This window comes from Lagenorhynchus albirostris, chromosome 6, assembly GCF_949774975.1.
Source record: "Lagenorhynchus albirostris chromosome 6, mLagAlb1.1, whole genome shotgun sequence".
Classification (NCBI taxonomy): domain Eukaryota; kingdom Metazoa; phylum Chordata; class Mammalia; order Artiodactyla; family Delphinidae; genus Lagenorhynchus; species Lagenorhynchus albirostris.
The window spans coordinates 79,080,032-79,090,130 of NC_083100.1; positions in this window are offsets into that span (position 1 = coordinate 79,080,032).

Genomic DNA, 10,099 nt, shown 5'->3' on the forward strand with positions numbered 1-10,099 from the left:
TGGGTAAGGAGCGTGAGGGATGGGTGAACGGCAGGAAGGGGTGATCCAATTACAATTATTGTTGCATTTGTTTAGCCTAAAATTGTGTCCATGCACTCATATTTTCCTGCCCTGGGTGGTGCATTCGATAGATGGACCTTGCTATAGTATGCATTAGTTGCCAAGATAGTTGAAAGCTCTGATTTGGACTTTTTCAGTGTGGTGCCTTTTATGGCATTGGACATGGCCAGACTCAACCTCCCTGTCCCTCAAAGTCTCTTCTCATCAAGCTCTGTCAGCCACAATGTCTCCTCTGCCATCTGCAGCCATGCTCTGGTGCTTCCAGTTGATTTACACTAGATCCTTGGAGCAATTCATCTGAATGCTGTAAGTGTCAGAGCACGGCTGCCTGTACATCCAGTGTCAGCAACGATTTCAAGACCCCAGAGAACAGGCGGAGAAAGGCTTTGTTCCACCAGATAGACAAAAGCCTTTTTTTTCTAGACTTAAAAAATTGTGGTAGAATGCATACAACATAAAATTGACCATCTCAGCCATTTTAAAGCATACAGTTCAGTAGTTAAGTGTATTCACATTGTTGTGCAACAAGTCTCCAGAACTCTTTCCATCTTTTAAAACAGAAACTCTGCACCCACTACACAACAACTCCCCACTCCCCCAGCCTCTGGCAGTTGCATTCTACTTTCTCTCTCTATAAATTTGACTACTCTATGTAGCCCATATAAGTAGAATCATAAATTATTATTATTGTTATTGTGACTGGCTTAATTCACTTAATATACTGTCCTCAAAATTCATTTGTGTTGTACCATGTGTTGGAATTTCCTTCCTTTTTAAGTTCAAATAATATTCCATTGCATGTATATACTACATTTTATTTATCCATTCATCTGTTGGTGAACACTTGGGTTGCTTCTACCTTTTGGCTATTGTGAATAATGCTGCTATGAACGTGAGTGTATAAATATGTCTTTGAGACTGTGCTTTCAGTTCTTTTCGGCATGTAATACATGATCCAGCAATTGTTTGGTAATTCTGTTCTTAATTTTTTGAGGAACCACCATACTGTTTTCCATAGTGGCTCCTTCACTTTACACTCTCACCAACAATGGAGATGTGTTCCAGTTTCTCCGTATTGTCACCAAAACTTGTTATTTTCTGTTTTTTTGTATAGTAGTCATCCTAATGGGTATTAGCTGGTGACAAAAACTTTTTTATTGAAATAATGTCTTCTTGAATTTTAAAATTATTTTTCTGCAACTGTTTGTAACAAATATGTAAGGTGGACAACAGACATAACCAAACTCATTACACTGTTGCTAGTCACCAGTCTTTAAAACCTCTACTTTAGTTTCTTTTGAAAATTTCATGTCAGTTATCTGCTAGGTAATAACTGGCCCAGCAATCAGGGGCTTAAATGAACCTAAGGATGGTATTTTGTTTTTACTCAAGCTGGGGCTTCAATGAATTGGTGAACTGTGGCAGGCAAATGGATTAGAGGTCAGAGTAGAATCATTAAACTCTAATATCTCTTCCAAATGCAATTGGTCATATTCAGGGAGATGAGGGTAGTAGTATATTCTTCCAGGCTGTTCTGGAAGATATAGGTCTTTCTCTAACCATGAGGCTAGAACTTGCCCCAGCCCTTGAAAAAATATTCCATATGCTGAATAAATTAAAAAAGCACATCAACAAGGCTGAATGATCACCATGCTGTAAGACACACATAATTTTTGTATAAAATCATGTGTCTTTTGAATTTTGAGGATTGTAGACATCTAAAAAGGGATATAAAAATGCAGAACTGACTTTTATTTGTTTCAGGACTATTTTAGCATTCAAAAAAGTTTTTTTAACCCCAGAATCTATCATTATTTGTAAAGGATTTTAGCTATTCCTGGAGTCATAGATTGGCTGTATTTTAGAGAGATGAGTCAGGAGGAGGGAGGACTGGCTTGCCACAGCTGGGTTTGTAATCAGGCCTATTGTCCCCTTCTAGGCAGCATGGGAGGTTGGTGCAGGTGTGTACAATGCGCCTTTACCTGCTTTCACCCCTACTGGGATGAGCATCTATTTACTGACTCCAAAGGCTGTGATCACATTCTCCCTTCCAAACATGGCGTTCTGCACAGTTTGGCCTCATACCTGGGTAGCTCCACGACCTTAATCAAGATAGGAAAGCCAACAAAGTTTATTTGGGGGAATTCTGACTTCTAGTGACTGTGTTTCCAAGCAAACTTCCTGGGGAAAGCTCAGAGTTTTAAAAATGTGAACGTAGAGAAATAGCCCACAGGCTACCATGAAAATTGATAAGCTTCTTTTTCCCTATTTCCCAATTCAATTTGGAAAGAAACTTCAATATAGGTATTTTTTTTTAAATGTGGTATAGCTGATTTACAGTGTTATATACATTTCAGGTGTACAACATAGTGATTCACAATTTTTAAAGGTTATATTCCATTTATAGTTATTATAAAATATTGGCTATATTCCTTGTTCTGTACAATAAATCCTTGTAGCTTATTTATTTTACATGTATTAGTTTGTACCTCTTAATCTTCAATATACGTTTTTAAAAGATCTTAATATATGGAACATTTCAAACCTATACAACATAAATAGTATAATGGGCTTCCGTGTACCTACCATGCAGTTTCAACCACTGTCACCATCTGCCACTCTTATTTCATCTATACTTCTTCCCCCTTCCAGCCCACCACTCAATAATTTTGACAAATGGATAAAGTGGACATCAATTTTTAAAAAAACTTTGATCAGGAAATTCCCTGGCAGTCCAGTGGTTAGGACTTGGCGCTTTCACTACCGTGGCCCGGGTTCAATCCCTGGTCAGGGAACTGAGATCCTGCAAACAAAAACAAAAAAACCTTTGATCAGTGAAACATTGACAATTGCCATTATGGTTCGAGAGGTTTGATCTACATTTTATCTTGGCACTGTTATCTAAAACCATGTGAAAGCAAACTGTTTCATATGTTATCAGTTGGTATTTAAAGTAAATCGATTAACCTCACAGAAGCATCCAGTCCTCTATTCATTCATTCGTTCAATAAACATTTAATGAGAGCCTACTATGTTCCGAGTAATTTTCTAGGTGCTGGGAAGGCAGTAGTGAACAAAACCACCAGAAACACTTGCCTTAACGAGGCTTATATCCAAATGAGTGTGTGTGTATGTGTGTGTGTTTGATGCTGCAGTACTAAATAGGGGTATTAGGGTGGGTCTACAGGGAGGAAGCTATCTGAGCAGGGGTTGAGGAGCAAGCCGCACGGAAATAAGAACACTGTTACTGTTCTCGTCAGAGGGAATAGCAAGCACGGGGGCCCAGAGGCGGGTGGGGGCCTGGTTGGGTCGAAGAGCAGCAAGGTGGCCAGGAAGGCCGAGAGGGTTAATGTGGGGGTGGACGAGGGAGAGGGGACTGGAAGATGAGGTCTGAGAGCGAAGAGGAGGGCTGGCAAATATGTAGGGGCATGGACAGGACTTAACGCCTTCCCGGGGAAGCTGAGTGTGAGCAGGGGCATGGTTGGCCAACAGAATAAGACTGAGGCACAAAGCACTGGTCCGATGAAAACAAATGGGACCAAAGACAGACAGTTTATAGTTTTCATGTAAGCTGAATTTCCTGCAGTAATTTGGACAGTACCCAAATTTTGTTCCCCAAATCTAAAAGGAATGCCAATATCCTGGGCACATTTATTTTTCCACCAAGTTGTTTTATTCAAGTCTTCCTGTCCAACTGGATTGTTTTATATATCCTCCCTTCTTTGCAAGTTCTGCCTAATAGAATTTGCAAAGAACCAAGTTTCCTTAGACAAACCTAATTCCCAATCCCATTTCCTATTAATGGGTAATATTTGCCCAGGATCTTCAGTACAGCCTTGATGACTGAGTTATTTAGCTTGTCAGTTTTCTCACAGAGCCTTGAGAAAATTATCTGCTGCTCTGAATGACTGTAAGTTACTCGAATGCGTTATGCTATACTGTATTTATATGGGGCCATATTTATTGCATGACTACTCTCTTATAGGAAAAGTTGCTTTGGGAGGTGTCAGACATACTTTAAATGGCTGTATAATATGCTTTGTTTTACCATTATATTTTCCAAAAAAATCAGATTTTGAAAAGCAGTTGCCTTGCTTCTAGTCAAATACCAGTGCAAAGTGATTATTGATTTTTCAGCTGTGTCCGTGGTGGTTCGATGTTGTCTTGGGGCTAATGCATTTCCTTTCAGGGGTGGTAGGGTGCGTTTATTACACTAAGTGAGGTTGCACAAAGAGGGGTGCAGGAGGGGCTCATTACGAGTCGTAATTTTCAATCATTCACATCCCTGTTCAAATTCAATTTAAGCTGGTATAAGTGGGGAGTAACAGTATATGATTAAATTTTAAAAGGGGGAGAAAGATTGGATATCTGTCTATGAGAGGCAGTTGGACATCAGAGGAATGTGGAGACGAAAAGACAAATTTATTCTTAGGTACCCTGCATAAAACTTGCTTAGCAGGTTTTATGTGTTTGCTCATAATATCAATTTTGGGGGGTTTATTTACCTAAAATTTTGATTGATTGCCTATTAGGAGCCCATGACGGTAGTGTGTGCTGGAAGAGACAAAAGATTTTTAAGTCGTGGTTCTTGCCTATGAAATGATTTTAGAACAATAGAAGATAGCTTTCATCAACTCACCAAATATTTTTTTGAGCACTCGTGTTGTCAGGCACTATATGAAGAGGTAATGAAACATTCCTTGATAGGGAATATCTATTAATTCTTCCTTTGTGTCATTTGTCTCCATGCTCAGAGGTTCTAACCGAATGAAAAGCACTGAAACTTCTGAATTACAGAATAATACTTTTTAATGACATAGATAACGGCTTTCTGGGTCAGCAATACAGAAGCAAACAAAAAACAAAGAGTCAACCTGGTATCTATACCCTGGTTTTACAGTTAGCATTTTTGAGCAGATGAAATGACCCAAATTAGTTTCCAAAGGAAACTAATTATAGTCTGATATGCTCTGAGAGAGGCTATATTTTGACGGTATAACTTGGCCTCACAGGACTTTTCAAAAGGTATGAGGAAAGGAGGATGAGTAGAATAAATAAAAAGGGTTATGATTTCCATTTGCCACAATTAAGCTTCTCTGTTAAAAAAAAAAAATTTAACCAAACTAATCCCCTACCACTTAGTGTTTTTAGCCTTTTAAAATAGTCACTGACTTTGATGTTCAGATTGTGGCTAAGCTGGCCTTCTTTCCCTAGAAAAAGATACAATTGAGTTTTTCTTTCATCTATTCATCCACATAAACTTTCTTAATCATTATTCAAAGAAATTGTTCATGTCACTCTTGGCTCTTGGCTGACCCACTAGCTTTGCTAGCGTACCCTGAAACTGCATAGCCCGCCCACCTGAAGTTTTAGTATCCATGAGTGGAGGAAAAAAGAAAATGCGTGTCACTGTGGATTTGCTGATAAACTGACGAGCATGCACAGCCTCCTTGTTTAATCCACTCTGCCAACTACGCCTTGACTGCTAGCCTGCCCTGAATGATGACGAGCCTCATACAGGGAGCTGTGGCAGGCCCCTCATTAGAAGTAGGAAAACCCAACGGCTGGATCAACATTGCAGTACTATATTTAGCTGGTAGGAGAAAGAAAATAATCTCTTTCTCTCTTTACTGCCTTCTTTGGGCTTTATCCTCATTTAACATTTTGTGGAGTATATTCTGGTTTATATAAAAATAAAATTTATCAGACGTTTTCTTGCAAAAAGTAACATATCTTCTTCATAGATGATTAAATATAGAAAAGTAGAAGGTGTCCCACCACTGAAAGAAAAATTAGTGTGCACACATTTTGCTTTTCACCTAGGTAGAGTTTTAGCCTGTTTGACATAGTTTGATCATACTGCATTTTCACTCAACATAAATAAACATTTTTTCCCTTTTATTTTTTTGCAAGAGTTTTTCACTTTAAATGGCTATATTCCTTTGGGAAGAGTAATGTATTTAATGGTTCTGCTAATAGTGTGTTATTCTTTTATTTGTTTATTGTAAACAATAATCCCTAAACGACATCTTTGTGCATGTTGTTTTTCGCTTATTTAGAAATATTCCCTTAAGATAGATTTTTTTAGAATTGATCCAGTAAGGATCACAGTTTTTTTTTTTAAACAGTTCTAAGGTTCTTAATAACAGTCATTTTCTAAAAATATTGTACCCATTTGCACTCCCACCAGCAGTGTGAGAGAGCATTCATTGGAAGTTTGACAGAGAGGTAGGCTTCAATCTGTCTGTGATTTTGGACAAAAAGTCCTCAGAGAAGCTAGAAGAATGGCTCTGTATCTGCTTGCTGTGTTTTAAATTTTGCTTTCCTTACTCCTACCCCCATCTTTATCTGTTTTGCTTTTTATACTTAGTGGCTTTGGACTTGTTTCTCCATGGCGGACCTATTCTTTGGTTCTGCTGCAGGTTCTTCACATCACTTAGACTTTTTTTTCCTTCAAATTTAAAAGACTGTTTATTTGTAGACTTTTGGCAAGGAACCCATCTACTATTGCTTTAGTGTCAGCAGGGGTTCAAAGGTGTAAGCAAAGAGAGTAAGCTTTTTTTTCTTTCAGTTTTATTGAGTTATATGGCACTGTATAAGTTTAAGGTGTGCAGCATAATGATTTGGCTTACATACATCATGAAATGATGACCACAGTAAGTTTAGTGAACATCCATCATCTCATAATAGATACAAAACTAAAGAAGAGAAAAAATTTTTTTTCCTGTGATGAGAGCTCTTAGGATTCACTCTATTAACTTTTATATATAACACATAGCAGTGTTAATTATATTTATCATTTTGTACATTACACCTGGTATTATTTATTATATAACTAGAAGTTTGTACATTTTGACTACTTTCATCCAATTCCCCTCCCACCACCCTCTGTCACTGGTAACCAAAACTCTATGAGTTTCTTTGCTTGTTCATTTTTGAAGTATAACTGACCTACAACAGTATGTTAGTTCCTGGTATACAACATAGTGATTTGAAATCTCTGAATTTTTCAGAATGATCACAATGATAAGTCTAGTTACCATCTGTCATTATACAAAGATATTACATAACTATTGACAATATTCTGCACACTGTATATTTCATACCTGTGATTCATTTATTTTGTGACTGGAAGTCACAAGAGTTTGTACCTCTTAACCTCTCCCACCTAACTCTTTGCTCTGCCCAACCTCCTCCTCTCTGGCAACCACCTGTTTGTTCTTTGTATCTATGACTCTGTTTCTGTTTCATTATGTTTGTTCATTTGTTTTGTTTTTTAGATTTCATGTATAAGTGAAATCATACAGTATTAGTCTTTCTCTGTCTGACTTATTTCACTTAGCATGTTACCCTCAAGGTCCATCCATGTTGTTGCAAATGGCACGACTTCATTCTTTTTATGGCTGAGTAGTATTCTATTGTATATATGTACCACATGTTCTTTATCCATTCATGTATTGATGGGCACTTAGGTTGCTTCCATATCTTGGCTGTTGTAAATGATGCTGCAATGAACATCGGGGTGCATTTACTCTCACTATTCCCTTTCCCCAACAATAGGACTTGGCATTAGATAGTTTTATGTTGTAACCTTTGTCAACTGTGGGCCATTTCCAGTAATTTCTTCTAGTTTTAAAAATTGTTGTAGATACTAAGTTCATATTCAGGTAAAATATAAATGTTCTCTGCAGTCTGGTGTATCTGTAGAAGTCTTTCATTGGACATGCATGGCTTTAAAGTAGAAAAATGAGGAAATTTTCTAATTTCAATCAGCTGTTTGATTCACTGAAGCCTCTCAGTGCCAGACAATTGCAGGTTTACTTCTTATAGGTAGAAACTCTGTAATTATTGTTCTCTAAAGAAGCATATAATGTATATTGTATCTGGGATATTACACAGAATTACATTTGCTCATTCAGATGAAAGCATGAACACTACAAATTCAGCAGTCATTTCTACCACTGATGAGAAAACAAAAGTTAGGAACCACAGCAAAGCATTCTATTAGATAGACCTAGCTTGTTTTCCCAAATGTTTTAACATTTATGTTGTGTTGCTAAATGAACGTACATTGGAGTAATAGGCTGTTTGCAAAGCATATTAATCCATAGTTAAATAAGATAATTGATATGTACAAATGAGTATGATATAAAATATATATTTGAAATGTAAGCATATTACCCTCCTAAATCTAAAGGCATGCTTTATTTAGGATACATTGCGCTTAATTTTCTACATTGATGGAGAGGAATAGTAGGAATAGTAGCATAAATAATTTTTAAATGCACATAATCTAAAAATATTTTCACTTGACTTTGGAAAGTATTATGAGATTTTTATTTTGGTTGCAAATATATCCTTATAATTGTGTTCTTTTAGAGTCAATGTTAAATTTAGATTTGATTCAGAGAGGATTCACCAATCCATGGGAGAAGGTTTTAGTGTTTCCCAAAAATAAATTTGGGGAGGCTGAGTTAAGATGGCGGACTAGGAGGACACGGAATTCGCGTCTCCTCACAACTAGGGCACCTACCAGGCACTCGTGGGGGACCACGGACACCTGAGGGGACGGGACAACCCCCCAGCGATTGGGTAGGACATGTGGCGCAGGGGGAGTGAAGGGGGAGAAGAAGTGGAGGTGGGACAGGACTGGTGCCCCTGAGGGGCGGCTGGGGGAGGGGAAGGGATCCCACGCCCGAATGGAGAAATTGGGGAACCATTGGGAGGGCAGAGGATCAAAAGGGAGTGTGGCCAGGTTTCCCCTGCCCACTTGGACCCCCAGGAACATGTTGAGATCCTGGGCCTGATCCTCTGCCCACCTAGGCCCTCTCCAGCTGCACGGGTCTTGAGGGAATGGGAGGGAGGGAAGGGGGAGCAAAAGTAAAGGCTAGACCTACAGGACCGGCACCCCTGAGGGGTGGCTGGGGGAGGGAAGGAGTTCCTACACCCAGCGGGACCCACCCATGTTTAGGGGTCCAGTGGTGACAGGGGAGACCCTGGGGGAGATGGTAGGGGAGGGGTGCAAAGGAACAGAAGGGAATGGGGCCAGTGCTTTCCCTGTCCACTTAGGCACTGGGAAGCCTGTTTGGCTCCTGGGCCTAATCCTCTGCCCTTGGAGCCTCCCTCCTGCTGTGCAGAGCCCAAGCCCCACCCCTACACCCCCACCCAGGTCCCCACCTCTACACTTGGAGATCCCCCTCCAACGAGCTGGGCCTAAACCACACCCACGCACTCTCACTCAGGGCCCTACCTCCAAACTCCCGAATTCCACCCTCAGGATTTGCTACCTCTGCCCTTCCATGCAGGACCTAAACAGAGGCCTTGCCCCACACTTGAATGTTGCCTGGCCTAGGCCCCGCCCCAGGCTCAAATGTCACCCCCCCCAACCCAGCTAGGTCCCACCCCAACCTAAACCCCACCCCTGCCTGAGTTCCACCCCCGCCTAAACTCCACCCCCATAGCCAAGGCTTTTTTTTTCTCTTTTCTTTTTTCTTCTTTTAGATTGGGGTTCTGTTTTACCTTGTTGATTCATTGTTGTTGATTCTTTTATATTTTTATTTTTCCTAATCTTTTATTTTTCTAATTTTATTTTATTCTTTGTACTTTGTTAGTGATCTCTCCTTTTGGCTTGTTCCCCCTCCACCCGTTTTTAATTTTTTTTTCTTTTTTCTGTTGTGGTTTTATTTTACCTTGTGGCAGTTGTTTCAATTGTAGTTTTATTTTTCCTAATATATTTTTTATCATTCTAATTTTATTTTGTTTTTTATTCTTTGATATTGTACTGCTCCTTTTTTTCTTTCGTTCTTCCTTTTTTCTTGTTTTACTGTGCCACGAACCTTGTGGGATCTTGGTTCCCAGTCTGGAGGTCAGGCCCGAGCTCCTGTGGTGGGAGTTCTGAGTACAAACCGCTGGACTAACAGAGAACCTCAGACCCCAGGGAATATTAATCAGAGTGAGGCCTCCTGGAGGGCCTCATCTCAGCACCAAGACCCAGCTCTATCCAACTGCCTGCAAACTGCAGTGCTGGACATCTCAGGCC